General features: G+C 45.3%; 1 protein-coding gene across 4 annotated transcripts in view; it reads right to left on the bottom strand.

Moving 5' to 3' along the window:
- RALB (RAS like proto-oncogene B) overlaps positions 1-7,845 on the bottom strand; it is a 43,759-nt gene extending 35,914 nt beyond the window's left edge. The window contains exons 1-2 of one of the 4 annotated variants that reach the window (XM_045203121.2): positions 7,663-7,845; positions 6,927-6,960 (exon numbers count right to left, since the gene is read on the bottom strand). The gene's annotated coding sequence lies outside the window, so the exon portion shown is untranslated. Of the gene's footprint in view, positions 1-6,926; positions 7,144-7,662 lie in introns of those variants that run through there. The other 3 variants (XM_045203120.2, XM_024569721.3, XM_053918574.2) reach the window with 3 other exon arrangements.
- Positions 7,846-15,782: the final 7,937 nt, after the last annotated feature.

The following is a 15,782-nucleotide window of genomic DNA, read 5'->3' on the forward strand; positions in this document are numbered from 1 at the left end:
ATGTTCCAAGATGATGCTGCTGGCCCACAGACCCCACTCGAGCGGCAAGGCTTCCTAACTACTTCATTGATGAAGTGCCTTCTACTCTGGCTTTGTTGCCCAGCACAACTTCATGGAAACTGGTTTTGTCAAAACACCAATAAACTCCACATTGCAAACGCCTATATAAACGTTTCTTTCTACTCTCCCATCCCCTCCCCCTCCTCCTTTGAAAAATGAGCACATAGCAAATGTGACAAAACTTTGCCTGGAAAGGGGAAGGCCCTTAGCAGGCCAAGTCAAGATCCCTCCGGGTATCTCCCTCCAGAGTCTGCCGCTCCGGCCTCCATAGCACCACATCCTCCCACAGCGCTTGTGGTTTCTCTAGCACCTGGTTCGCTGTGTGGTCTGCGAGGTCTTCTTCCTCTACCTGACTTTGAAATGTCAGCGTTCCTCAGAGCTCACCCTTCTCATCTCCACACCCTCTCGCTCCGTGATCTCATCCATACCAACAACTTTAGGTGCAGCTCCCAAACTTTTCCAATGTAGCCCGGATCTCTCTCCTGACCTCCAGACTCGTTTCCTTCTGTCTAACTGCCACTTCTGCCCACATGGGTATCCAGAAAGAACCTCACACCATCCCCAAAACAATTCCTGATTCTTGCCCCCCCACCCCACCCATTAAAATCCACAGCTTCGCAAATCCCCATTTAGTAGTTACTGGAGTAACTAGTCATATACAAGGCATTACTACAAACCAAAAACCTGGAAGTCATCTTTGATTCCCTTTGCCTCTCCCCCAACTCAATTGATGACCAACATGGCTGCTTATGAGGCAGGATAGTAAGAAGCTAGGAAAATTCCTTGGCAAGTGGAATAGGGAAACTGAGAGATAGTTAAACAACCGAGCAATTTACAGTCAGAAAATAAATTGCAAGGTCTTATCTTCCCTAACCAAGGACACTTAGGAGCAAATGGTTTACACATTCTAGACCAGCAGGGGGCAGACCCACCTCAGTCCCAGTCCCTCTTTGGTGACATTCCTTGAAGGTGAAAATGACCACAGAATGACCCTGATACACTCATTTTGATGTATCAGCATATAAAGGACACAACTGTAAAGCTAATGAATATTCTACGGAGATCATCCCTTGAGGCCCCCCCAAAATTCCCACCTTTTGAAAACAGATAAAAACCTTTAAGACAAAGAACCCAGAGCATGCCCACACCTTCACCCCCCTTCTTTCCTCAGGTGTGTGTCGCTGCTCTCTTCCTCCTAAGCTCTCAGGGTCCCCACAAGACTTGCAACCAGGGGAGCAGCTGGCAATGGCAGGTTGTCCTGGACTCATCACCTGAACCCATTTCCAAGGGCCCTCCTTTTGCCTCTGTAACTTGTTTCCTGAGTCCACGCACTTCTCACTCACTTCTTCCTCTGTGACTTCCTTTCTAAAGGGCCAAGGCAGCCCCACCTAGGCTCACTCCTGTTGCTGTGATCTTGCCTCTTCTATCTTAAGCCCTTCCTTTGTCACATGTCCCCAGCTTTAATTGAGGCACTCTCAAAATCACCAGGACTCACGTCGTGAAATCTTTCCTACACAAAGTCAAGAACCCACTCATTCCAGACAGTGCTGGGGAAGACCCGCCTTGGTCCCAGTCCCTTTCCAGTGACAACTCTACTGATTTCATCTCCAAAATAAAGTTTAAATCTATCCGCTTCTTCCATCTCCTCAGCCACACCCCAGTCCCAGCCACCAACCACTTAACAGCCAAGCTTCCTAACTGACTTCTCAGTGCTACTTCAGCTTCTCTTCAATCTGTTCTCCACAGAGCCTGTACTGTGGATTTTCTAAAACTGCAAATAAAAGTGTGCTTAAAGCTCTTTTAATGGCTCACCATGAGTAAAATCCGAGCCCTCTGTTCTCCATGGCCTACAAGACCGTACATCAACCAGTCCCTAGCCAGCTTTGTCTTCTTCTAGCTCCAGAGTAGGCCAAGCACTCCAATCCCTTTCACCCGCTCTACTCTCTTGTAGTATTGCCTTTAGGAAGACCTGAAGCAAGATACAATCAAAATGAAGAAAGATCCTTGTGGCTGCCTACAGCAGAAAGAAGAAGGCAGAGTCTGGTATGAGATGAAACTAGAGGAAAGTAAGGGCCAGGTCAGTTATGGCCCAGTAAGCCCCATAGTTTAGAGATTTTAGATTTTTTACTGAAAGCACTGGAAAGCCATTGAAGTGTTTCAAGCAAATAAGTAACATAATTAGACCTGCATGTTGAAAAGATCATTCTAACTATAGTATGGAAAAACGGAGAGGTCTCGAGCAGATGTGGGAGATGCAGCAGGCTAGACCAGAGACAGTGGTGGCCTAAGGGGATGACAGTAGACATGGGGAACACAGCTAGATTCTACAACTACTTAGGAGGCTGCAACATTGTGATTTTTAAGAAATATATTTTGGTTTATGCTAATGAAGTGACTTTTGGAAAGCACCTAAGTAGTGGGGATCTGGGTGCCAGGGGAACCAACATTGAACAGAGGGTTGGAACTTTTAGTCCCACCCCCTAATTTCTGGGGAGCAGAGAGGGACTGGAGGTTGAATCAATCACCAATGGCCAACGATTTAATTAGTCATAACTATGAAATCCAAAAGGAGGGTTTCAGAGAGTTTCCAGGTTCGGGAACCAGAACACTTCCAGGTGCCACCATGCTGCGCCCCAAACTCCTCAAGGACAGAAGCTCCTTTGCTCAGGACTCACCCTATGTTGATCCATGTCCTTTCATACTCTTTGCCATAAATAGGTAACCTAGTGAGTAAACCAGTTTCCTGAGTTCTGTGAGAAGCTCTAGAAAATTAATCGAACCCAAGGAAGGAGTTGTGGGAACCTCTGATTTACAGCCAGTAGTGGGTCATAAAAGTATAGATAACAACCTGAACGGCATCTGAAATCCAAGGAGGGGTCATGGGAACCTTCAATCTGTAGCCACTTGGTCAGAAGCACAGGTAACAACCTGGGCTTATTACTGGTGTCTGAAGTGGAGGCGGTCTTATGAGACTGAGCCCTCAACCTGAGAAATCTGATGCCGTGTCTGGACAGCAAGTGTCAGAATTGAGATGAATTGTAGGACGCCTGGTTGGTGATTGAGAATTGCTTGGTGGTGTGGGGAACGCCCCCCCACACCCTACCCACACCACACTGGTATTGGGTATAAAACCTTTTTAGAAGTTTTTAAAAAAATGGCAGAACTTACTGAGCAGATATAATTGGAGACTTTTTTCTTAAGGCTTAATATGTGAGAACTACCACACTGACTAAAATCCTCTCCTAATACTAGGATCAGACAATCCATAATAAATGACTGGCCACCAGTCCTTTCCTGTTTTTATTAGGAGGAGGCGGGTAGAGGAAGGAGGAGGATGATGGGAGAGGTAGGATGAAAGATAAGAAAAATAAGTTTTTTCTTTTCTAGCTCACAAATTAGGGCAGCGAATAGGGAAAGCGCCAAAAATCTCAGAAGTAAGGAAATCAAATTGTGCTGACCTTTCCAGCCTGCCTAATGGTGACTCTACCCATCTTCAACGGGGCTGGGATGAACAAAAATGATTCTCAGGAGACTTCATTATCTGAAGTTATAATTTCACATGATTTATGAACTCTCTTGTTATAAATATGTTGGATTCAAAGGATTTTGTTACATGAAAATATTAGAATGTTTAAAGATGAAAGGAAAATCAGAAGTCATTTAATCAGGCTTCAGGCTCAGGACTCCTTAACTTTCCTCTCCACCTACAGACACCTCAGATTTCACTGAGAAGCTAAAAGAAAAAAGCCCTTCTATCCAAATACAATTAAAATGTATCCAAGTTTCAAAACAGGAATGAGGAATTGCTGAGCAAAGAAATATTGTCCAAAGATTTAAAATAACTGGGGGCAGGGGGTTTGATTTAGGTTCACCAAGATTTTTTCAGTTACTTTGCCAGGGAGTTTTATTTTTAAACATACACAGATGATTAAGGACTAATTTTAAGCTATTCATCAAGGAGATCATTTTGACAATAGTTTTTTATCAATTTGTTTTAGGATTAAAAAAACTCAGCTATTCTATTTGGTTTAGGGGCCAGCAAGATTTAAATTTCTAATTTCCATATTTGGCTTATTAATTCTAGCATCTGACCATGAAGAACCAGAAGTAAGTAAAATATTAAAAGTTTCTAGAAGAGTAAAAACTCTAGCTATATTTTAACCTCCTATAGTACATACTTTAGCAAGCATATGAAACAAAGATTTTTCTCAATAATATAAGGTCTAAACCTGAAAAAGGAAATTGTGGGAGCTGGCATCCAAAATGCCAATGATCCTCAGGCTCCCCTTGTGTGGTCAGCCCCCTCCCTCCCACGCTGCACCAGGGCTGGTCTGTGTGCTGGTAAAAGTGATGGTCTGTCACTTGCAAGCTTGGATATGAAGATGCTGCAATTTCCATCTTGACCATCCTCTGTCTTTCTCTCTGTTTCTGTTTCTCTTTCTCTCTCTGTTTCTCTCTGTCTCTCTCAGGTCACTTGCTCTGGAGAAAAGCTGCCACGTCACAGAGTCCTATGGAGGAGCCCACATGGTGGCGAGCCCGGGCCTCTGGCCACGAGCCACCGGAGGGAGCCCTCTTGGAAGCATGTTCTCCAGCCCCAGGCACACCTTCCGTGGCTCCAACCTCAGGAGAGGCTCTGGGCCAGAAACACCCAGCCAAGCTTCTCCCAGATTCCTGAACTTCAGAAACTGTAGATATAACTGAGAACTGAGATAATAAATGTTTGTTGTTTTAAGTGGCCACGTTTGGCATGATTTATCACACAGAGGTAGAAAATTCATTCAAAAGACAAACAAATGTTAGAGGACCAAACTACTATATTTCTTTTAACTCATATGCCATATGCTAAGTAAAAGTATATAACTTGGACTATTTTAATTTGGGTCTGACCTAACTTAGTAGTTGCTATGTCAATTCCCAATCTAGTGGACCTAAAAGGTGCTATATATAAGTTGCCCACAAACCAATGACAAAAGCAATGATGACAATAATATATTACCAATTATCAATAGCACCTTCTTCAGCATTTATATTTCAATATCTAAAAAGCAAAAAAATCCCTAAAGGTTCATCTACAACCATAACAGAGAACATTCAGTTCTCTGTAAGCAGTTACTTTCTTTAAAAGTAACATAAACTTGAAATTGAGACCTGGGTGGCATTTTGTAGTTGGCCACAGTAACTACATACGTTGGGGTTTTGACACTCAGCTTCCACGCTCTCTTCATCTTTCTTTCCTCTGTCCTACTGGCCCCTTTACTTTTGACATATCTAAGAATATGTACACATACACACCCATACTTGTGTTCCTAGGTACCAAAAGAACTGAGGAACTAAAGGAGATCGCTCAAGGTCAAATATTATCTCCAAGGCCAGATATTTATCTGGTGTCGGTTAGATCAGCGAGTCTATAACAAGCAGATAGCTGATACACAGTAAACATTAGTCACCCTCCTCCTCCTTACCCACCCCACCATCCTCCATGTGAGCTCCATTTTCTCTGGTACTCTGGCTCTCTGATTCAGACTTACCCTCAGCCATATGAATTCACTTTAAAAAAAAAAGTCCAGGTGTCTTGCATATGTAAGCACAGGGGCTATCTGTTTAGAAGTACTTGTAACCAATGAAAAGCAGGACTCTTGCACATCTTGGGACAAATACACTGGAAACGTTAGAAGAGTTCACCAAGATCTCTTCCAACACTATAGTTCTAGGTTGCTGTATTGATTCCAAATTTAGCTTTCAGAAAAGGTTTCCAATGACGTTTCCAAATCCAGTGGCTGGATAAAAATTTAGTAACTGAATGCAAAGAGGTATTGTGGGACTGGGTGATATGGCACAAAGGATTATCTCAACTCTGGATTAAAAATTTCCAGTCTCAAACCATCTTCAGCTAAGGCATGAATTTAAAACTTTTCTCTTCCACTCCTTCCACCTTCTACCAAGACCTGTTTAGATCCCATTTGAGGCTCCAATTCTTGTTTTCCGATATTCATGTGTCTAGGTCCCTTATTCCCAAAAGATATCTAATAATTTATACCTCCACTTTTTTCCACACAAAATCCTGGGAAAGCTTCTGCTCCTCAGGCGTAGGGAAATCTTGCTGAGATCTCAAATAAGAGCACCCACTTTTGCAATGAGAAATAAAGTAAATGGAAAAGGAAGGAAAGACCCAGTTGTGGTCAGAGGAAAGTACACTAGCTGACTCGATTAAAACCACACACAGGAGATGTCCTTCCCTGGCCTTATTCCCACCCCTATCTCCACCCCACCCCCACTACCACAAAGAACACCTTAAAGGCTCCTTACTTCATTTAATCCATTTAATAGTAGGATAACTATTAGCACAGTTTTAAAAATATATTATCATCTTTTTATAGCTGTAAACTCTGCAGCACAGAGAGGTGAAAGCCATACTCAAAATCACACCACTAATAAAGTTTTGGAACCATCAGCAAACCTAGCTCTTCACGCCCTGCCCTCCAGTTCTTCCCAGTATTCAATGCTACCATTCACAGTCATCCCATTTCTGAATATTCTAATTCTTTTGCTGCAGGTTTAAGAAACATTGCCTTAACTTTCAAGCTTTGCCATCCAAGAATCTTGGTGCTCTGCTTAAAACATGGTTCATTTACATATCTAAAAGACAGGCTGTCCGTGCTGATAATCAGTGCCCACTATCCATCCCCAAAACTTAACAAAAAGAAATGAGGTTAAGAAAGTAGGACAAAGCAGAAAGTTCACTGTTCTTAGAATGGTTGAAATCAAGGCACAGATAACTCAAATGAATAATCAGCCAAGCAAGCCTCTTTCACTGGCAATTCTAAATCAGTCCATCAAACACAAGAACTTCTCCCCAGAAGACTCACCTGATAACATCAAAGTTACGTTTCCAGTATTCACCTGAAAATGAGCACAGAAAGGACACCTCAAACAAGCAGCCTGGGCGCAGCTATCTCTGCCACTAGCAGTTCTGAACCAACCACGAATAAAGCTATTTTACCTATAAGAGAGCAAGAAGAGAGGTGTTGAAGCCTGGTCCAGGCAAACGGTTCAAGTCCATTGTGCTTCTTCCTATTAGAAGCCACAACCCGTGCCAGCCTCTATCTGGAAGAAACTAAGGGGGCGGGGGCAACTTTATGCTCATTGGCAAGACAGGACCAAAAACGGACCGAACAACTTTTGGAAGATGGCCCTGTTCAGTCCAAGCACAAGATCTTAAGGTACTTAGAAGTTCTTGCAACACTTTAGCTCTTACCCTGCCCACAGCGGCAACTAAGGGGCTGAGGAAGTGGACCTTCCTCGGGCTGGAGGCCCGAAAGGGCAGGAAGTGGAAGCAGAGGCCATTAGTGGGAACAGGGAAGGAGCGGAGAAAAGGGAGAAGCTGGGGCGCCGCCCCCATTTCCTCAGCTCCAGACCGATCTAGGAGGCCCGGAGGCTTTCTCCAGGGGACCTCCCGGGGTCGCTGCTCCCGCGTCGCCCTCAAAACCCTGCGTGGAAAGCGCCGGGCCAGGAGGCCACCCAGCGCCGGGCAGCCAACCCCACTTCCCCAACCCGCTCCCCAGCCCGCCCCTAAGGGGTCCTGCCAGGCCCGGACTCTCTCACCTGGGACCCGTCCGGCGCCGCCTCAGCTGTCCGCAACCCCCAAGCCGCACTTAATCCAGCCCCGCCCTCCCCTTCGCCTTCTCCCGGGGCCGGACCCCAGCAGTCCCCAGCCGATTTGTCACTGAGCAGCAGGGGACCGCTTCCCCACTCCTGAGCGCGCCCCCGGCGTCGCCTAGGCAACCCCGCCTCGCGAGAGCGCGCCCTCCCTTCCGCTCCTTTACCCCGGAGGCCATGCCCACTGAGCATCTAGTAGCCAATCTGAAGCGGAGCTTCCAAGCCTCAGGAGGCTGGGGGTACTCTTCGCCAATGACCAGCCGTCTCCGGCGTGGGGGTTGGGGGAGGAGACGGGCTCCGCACGCCTGCCCCGCCCCGCTCTCTCGCCACCGCTCGGCCGCGGCCGCGGCCGCGCAGCACGTGACCGATGCTGCGGTGCTGGAGTCTGGAGCTAGTTTGGGGATCGTGGGTGTGGACGGACGGAGGGTGCTCCCGTAGTGGTTTTAGGTAAGGGCGAGGCCAAAGTAGTGGAAAGCAAAAGGGAAGGGCAGACCTGAGGCAAGAAAATCAACGAAAATTAACGGTGCGGCGCGCAAGTGTGGAAGGGTCCAGGGACTGTCGGGACGCCGGGGTCACCTGAGGAGGGAACTTCGCCTGCCGCCAAGACTCTTTTGGCTAATGACGTCCCGGGGAGTTACTTAACCAATTCCTGGCAATACTTTACCCCGGTCACAAGGTCAGGAATCTTAGCTCCGGCCATAGCCTTGAGGCAGAAAGTGGAGTGGGAAAGTTCCGGGCTGACAGTTTTCTCTCCCACAGCCTACCCCTGTCATCACCCTCCAAAGCCCCGAACTTGTAATTTTCTATCCAAATAGGCCTTCACCTCGGGTTGATTTTCCCAACTAACCTCCCCTTCCTAGAGCTGAATCCTACCCCCACCGCCTCCGCAGGATCCGTGGCCCCACTGACCCTTACACAAACCTCAAGCACAGCACACTGTATTGCAATTAGTTGTTTAAGTATCTGTCTCTAATCTCTAAGGAAGGAAAATAGTTCTTATTCAATTTGATATCCACTGCAGCCAGCACTATGTAATTCCTTCGTTGTTGATGATAATACATAAGGATACACGTGTATTATATGAGAGGCTCGGTACCTTGGTTAGATTGTTAGGTAGAAGCAACTAACGGATCCAGGCCCTCCACCAACAGCTGTCAAAAAGCACGCGAGCTTTACCTTAGTCTGAAGTTACAGGCTGAACAAAAAGCATGTAACCAGAAGAATATCCTAGTGTTAGTCTCTCTTAAGGATTCTGTTTTTACCCTTCTCATATACTTTAAAGACTTGTATTGCGTGCTAATTATATGACAGAAAGTCTGCTAGGTACTATAAGGGAGATGGGGTAGGAGACTTCTCAAGAAAGAAGCTCTCTGGTATTATAACCTATGAAAGAAATCAGACCCAAACTTTTTCCTATGGAGTAACAATTAAGTGCACAGGTTTAGAATCAGGAAAGATAGGTTCAAAGAAGGGCCCTACAGTATAACTAGCAATTACTTAATTAGTAAATTACTTAATCTCTGTGGTCCTCAGTTTCCTCAGCTGCCCAATAGGAAAAGCATCTCCACACTGTAGGTGTGAAGATTTAAATGATATTACATGTAAAGTTCTCAGTGCAGTGCTAGGAACTTGTTGAGTACTCAACAAATGTTAGCTTAAATTGTGATTGCCACCAGAAACCATGATGCATGCTGTAGGGTGTTGTAACCAACCTAGGGCCATCATGTCCTTCCAAGGCGCATTGTATCTGGGAGTGTGCAACACTATCATAGTGCAACCAACACTGCACAGCCTTGTGGAAAGTACCTGCTGCAGCGGTACCATTTGATCAAATCCAAGTTTAGATGGGAGAGTCTGTAGCAGCCTGTCCAAGTAAAATGAGTAGTTCGGGAAACAGGAACAGGAACAGGGTCATGGACACTGGGAAGGATTGAACTTCCTAGCTCCCTGTTATTGGGTGAGGCTATGTGACTAGGACTAACCGATGACTTATGAGTGGAAGTGACACATAAATCATTTTTAGACCGGAGAATTTATTGCCAATGCAAGACCCTCCAGAGTTCTCTTCTCTGTGGTGTGGCCCCTGGAATGTTTGGGAGTGTGGCTGCTCCATCAGCCTGGGACCTACAATGAGCACTCACCAACACCCGCAACACCCCCAGCCTGTGATGGACTTTTAGCATGACTGAGACACAAACCTTTGTGGTTTGAAGGAACTAAGATTTGGAAATTGTTTTGTAACAGCCACAGAGTTCAGCCTGCTCTGACCGATACAAGGTCCTGAAGTGTGCCAAGTTGGGGACACAGTAGTGAACAACTCAGAGAAAAGAACAGATTAACAAATAAGCCAGTAAGCAAACAAGCAATTCTATAGTTACAAATTGTGTCATTGAAAAGTATTTGAGACATGAGTGGTCAAAAAGTTCTCTTTGGAAGTGACGTTTAAGCTAGGACTTGAAGGATGAAAATGAATCAGTCTTAGAAAAAGTCAGGAGTGAGGGAAAGGAGAGGAGAATATTCCCAGCAGAGTAACAGGCATGCACAAACTCCTGAGGCAGAAAACAGCTAGGTACCCTTGAGGACAAACAGGAGGCCTGGATGGAGCACTGGGTCAGGGGAAAGGGGCCACACAAGAGGGAAAGGGAGGTGGAGGCAGATTATGCACGTGAGGGCCTCCAGGTTATGATAAGGAGATTGGAATTTATTCCAAGTGTGAAATTATTGAGGTTTGAGCCGGGAGGGTGGCATGATTTGAATTAGGTTTTAAAAAGCTCACTCTGGCTGCTCTGTGAAAAATGGACTGTAAGGGGCAGATGTGGGATGGAGATTAGAAGACTATTCCAGGGTCCCAGCAAAGCAGGGTCTACAGGGCCATAGGCTATAAAGCCCAGGTGGCAAACACAAGGCCCGTGGGCTGAATGCAGCCCTCCACCTTGTTTTATCCAGCCTGGCCCCTTGTTTCTACCAGTGGCAGCACTGAGCTCTCACTTAACTGTGAAAGAGTAGTTACATTTATACAGCCCTAAAATTGCATTCAGCCCTTTGAAGGCAACCCGGAGGCTGATGTGGCCCCTGGTGAAATTGAGTTTGACACCCCTGCTGTAAGGGTAATACAGCCTTCCAGAGGCACAGGAAGATAACAGGAGATTTCAGGAGATTGCAGGGGGAGGGGAGCAAGAGGCCTAACAAACTATCCCAGGGGCCCTCCTTCCCAAACCTAAAGGAAGCAGAGGCCAGGTCCTAAGTTGCCCCCCACCCAGAGATGCTTTGACTCCAGGGAGACGAGGATTCAAAAGCCAGGCAGGAAGGGGGGAGGGTGTGGAGCAGACAGCTGACCAATTCCTAGAACAGCAGCCGGCATTAGGGACTTCCTCCCATGAGCTGGCAGTATTACATAAATAGATGGTATTAGAAAGAATCTGACAAGGTCTGGCATCCCATCGAGGCATTTGATACTTGGTGACCACGTGATTAGAAAATAAAGGAGACTTCCCATCTCTAGGCTGGGCAGCGGGTGGGGGTGGGGGGAACTTTCTTGCCTCCCAAAGTTTACAAAAAAGATCTATAACCAGCAAAACTAGATGGAATTCATCTTCAGCACTGTGGTCATCTTTCTGTTGTTTCCCCAGCCCCCAGTGTCCAATGTTCTCTCTCCACTTCCTGCTATCTCATTGTATTCTCAGTAGTGGGTCTCACAAGCTCAATCCACACATGGGAATAAAGGAGTAACGGCAGCTCAGTGGGTACCCACTCCTTCCTGGCCATTTGCATCATCCAGTGGATGAAAACCAAAAGTCCCAGACCAGGGGGAATACTTAGGGGAGGACACGAGAGCTTAAATTCACATTGCTAGGATGGAGTGACTTATCCCTCTTTGTGAAAAGGTATTGAGAGCTTCTCTTTCCTCGCTGTCATCTTTCTATGTTGTCTCTACAGCTCCAGCCAGCCAGCAGGAACTAACCAGATATTCCTGGGAATTGCTCTGCCGGAAAAGCATGTAACTGAGGCAATTGTAATGGTAAGAAATTATAACCCACCCCACCATTCTTTTGACATTGTTTCTGTAAGTGCTGACTCTGACTAATATGTAGCTTATAGATAAAAGCAGCATGTTTATATAAGAATCCTAGAAACTAACTTCAAAAGATACAGACCCAGAGCTTCAAGGATCTCAGCTCCGGGAGATTTGTTGACCTTCAACCACAGATCCAGGAAGACATGAAGCCAGGATGACTAAACCAGGATGAAGCACACTGAACCATCACTTGCCTTACTGGAATGGACGATGCTAGTCTGCATGTAGAGAACTTTTCAAGCACCGCCGCCCCCCCAACTTGATCTCTTTGTTCTATTCCCCTCTCCCTCCATATAAAAACCCCTGCCTCCCCTGAGATGTGGAGATGGGTTTTGATACATGAGGCCCCCATCTTCCCAGGAAATGGGCTTTGTGACATGAGTCCCCCATCTTCCAGGTTGCTGGCCCCTGAAAATAAACCCCTTTCCTTCCCATCAGCACCTGCCTCTTGAGTATTGACTTTCAAAGCTGCAGGTAGCCGGACCTGCGTTCAGTTACAGACAGAGGCCCAAATAATTAGCTAGAGTATGAGCTTTCTCCTTAACAAAATAACTTAATCTCCTTGGGAAACATACTATAAAAAATTGGTTTATTTCTATTTTAAATTATTAAGCTAGCAGGACTTATCTTTCTGACATCATAGTTTACAAAGAATTATCTCCCAGACATGAAGGCAGCCCTGTCTTGTCATTGAGTAATAAGACTTCATTGTTGCTAATCCCCACTACCTGCTGGTTCTTTCCTTCCTTCCATTTGCATAGAGACATGTGCACCCTGTTTCCAAAAACCACCGTAAACAGCCACCACGGGTCTGGGACTCACCTCCAGGTAATCAGATAAAAGCCCCTGCAGGTGACAGCTGCAAAGTACTGATTGTGAGATAAAATGAGATTCAAGTGTCTGGATTCTGTGCTGAGCTCTCTCCAATGTGAAATATTATCCACAGTCTCCCAAGAAGCTGCCCTATCTAGCAGCACAAAAAGACCCCGTGAGCCCTCCCTCTGGCCCAGCTAGTGTGTTGTGTCACAAGGTCTTTGTGAATGCTGTCTCAACCACGAGTGTACTGGGGGTCTGGACTCAGCCACAGAATGCCTCCTCAGCCTTCCTCAGGACTGTGTGGCTCCTCAGACACAGGAGCTCTTGATGGTCCTGTCTCTGCCACCTGCCTTCCCTGGAGAACCACCTCTTCCTTTGCATCTCACCTATTTAGTACATGATGGTGACACCTTACCAGATCCAGGTCCCCACCCAAGTGTTCCCCTGATCTGAAAAAGAATATGACCTGTGGAGTCATCCAGCTCTGGGCAGCTAGACAGACAGGAAAAAAGTACATAAAACTTGAGTTAGGAAGAGAGAGGAGGAAAGCAATGTTGGCTGAATCCCTCCCACGTGCCTGGCACTGCTCATTGCCGTTTCCTCTTTCACGACCCCTCACAGCAGTCCCTCTGTGAGCTGCTATTCCTTACCTGATGTATGGGGACCTTGGGCCTCAGGGGCCACGGGTCACAGAGGACAGAGGGGTAGAGCCCAAGGTCAAGCCCAGGCCTGACTCACTCTGGAGCTTGGCTTTGTACAGCCGGAGCATTCCTGTGACCTCGCTGTGCAGTCCCAGGCTCTCCAGGCCCTTTATTCACCTTCACCTCCTGTGCTTGAGGCTGACTCCAGCTCCCCAGGGAGAGGTGTGGGACTGCATTTCTGCCTTTCTCTGGCCCCTTTCTCTCCCCATCACCTAAGCCCTTGCCCCTCTCACCCGCATCCTACCCCAACACCTTGGGAGGGTCAGTGACCTGCTGGGACTGGGGCTGGTCTCCAGCTAATCCCCATGCAGCCTCTGTCTCCCTGCCCCTCCCACCCACAAATGTCATATCACTCCACAGTGATTTTTTATTAGCAACACATTTTAAAATGTGATTTTCTTTTTTAAGGAGCAGCATCATCTCCTCCCTTGCATCTGCTCTCTAGAATGGGGCCAGGTCAAAAGGTCAGGGGGCTGAAGATTGTGCAATGGCTCGGGACTAGAAAAGAACCACTGAGCCAGAAGACCCCTGCTTTGAAAAGAAAGCAACACTTATCTGTAAAGTCATACACCCAGCCCCTAGATATTCCCCCTGAATCAAGACCACCAAAACATTAAGATGTACATCTCTGGGGTGGACATAAACATAATGAAAGACAAAAGTCACATGATCATGTCAATAGATACTGAAAAGGCTTTTGATTAAGTACAGCACCCATTTATCATAAAAATGCTCAGCACAATGGGAATAGAGGGAGCATTCCTCAACAAAATAAACGCCATAGATGAGAGACCTACAGTCAATGTATACTCAATGGGCAAGTACTAGAAGCTTTCCCCCTAAGATCAGGAACAAGACAAGGATGTCTGCTTTTACCACTCTTATTCAACACAGTATTAGAAGTTTTAGCCTCAGTGATCAGACAAGAAAAAGAAATAAAAGGCATCCAAATTGGAAAGGAGGAAGTAAAATTGTCATTACTTACAGATGACATGATAGTATACATAGAAAATCGTATAGGTTCCACCAGAAAATGAATTGACCTAATAAGTAAATTTGGCAAAATAGAAGTCACAAAGTCAATATTCAGAAATCAATCGCATTTTTGTACACCAAAAATGAAATAACAGAAATCGGGGAAAAAAACCCATTTGATATAGCAACAAGAAAAATAAAATACCTAGTAATAAACCTAACCAAGAAGGTAAAAGACCTGTATTCAGAAAACTACACCACACTGAAGAAAGAAATTAAGGAAGATACTAACAAATGGAAACATATACCATGTCCATGAATTGGAAGAATCAACATCATTAAAATGTCCACACTACCCAAAGCCAACTATAGATTCAATGCAATACCTATTAAAATATTAATGACATACTTCACAGATTTAGAACAAATATTTCAAAAATTTATATGGAACCAAAAACAACCCTAAATTGTCACAGCAATCTTGAGAGAAAAACAAAGTAGGAGGGATCACAATACCTGATATCAAACTATATTACAAGACCACTGTAATCACAACAGTCTGGTACTGGCATAAGAACAGACACATATATCAATGGAACAGAATAGAGAGTCCAGAAATAAACCCATGCCTTTATGGTCAATTAATATTCAACAAAGGGGGCAGAAGCATAAAATGGAGTAAAAAGAGAGCCTACTCAACAAATGGTGCTGGGAGATCTGGAATGGTATGAGCAAAAAAGTGAAACTAGACCAATGTACACCATATACCAGAATAAACTCAAAATGGATAAAAGACTTAAACATAAGCTGCAACGCCATAAAAGTCCTAGAGGAAAACATAGGCAGTAAAATTTCATATATCCCACTCAGCACTATATTCACCGATACATCCTCTAGGGCAAGGGAAATAAAGGGAAAAAAATAAACAAATGGAACTACATCAAATTAAAAATCTTAAGCACAGCTGAAGAAAACATCAGAAAAATAAAAAGAGAATCAACCACACAGGAAAACATATTTGCCAATGATACCTCAGACAAGGGTTTGATCTCCAAAATATCTAAAGAACTCATATGACTCTACTCCAGGAAGACAAACAATCCAATTAAAAAATGGGCTAAGGACCTGAACAGACACTTCTCCAAGGAGATATACAGAGGGCCCAGAGACATATGAAAGGATGCTCAGCATCACTAGCCATCGAGAGGTGCAAATTAAAAGCACAATGAGATACCACCTCACACCAGTCAGAATGGCCATCATAAACAAATCCACAAACAAGTGCTGGCAATGTTGTAGAGAAAAGGGAACCCTAATGCACTGTTGGTGGGAATGCAGACTGGTGCAGCCACTGTGGAAAACAGTATGGAATTGCCTCAGAAAACTAAAAATGGATCTGCCTTTTGACCTGGCAATTCCACTGCTAGGATTATATCCTAAGAACCCTGAAACACCAATCCAAAAGAACCTATATACCCCAATGTTCATAGCAGTACAAT

This window comes from Desmodus rotundus, chromosome 2 (assembly GCF_022682495.2).
Source record: "Desmodus rotundus isolate HL8 chromosome 2, HLdesRot8A.1, whole genome shotgun sequence".
Taxonomy (NCBI): Eukaryota; Metazoa; Chordata; class Mammalia; order Chiroptera; family Phyllostomidae; genus Desmodus; species Desmodus rotundus.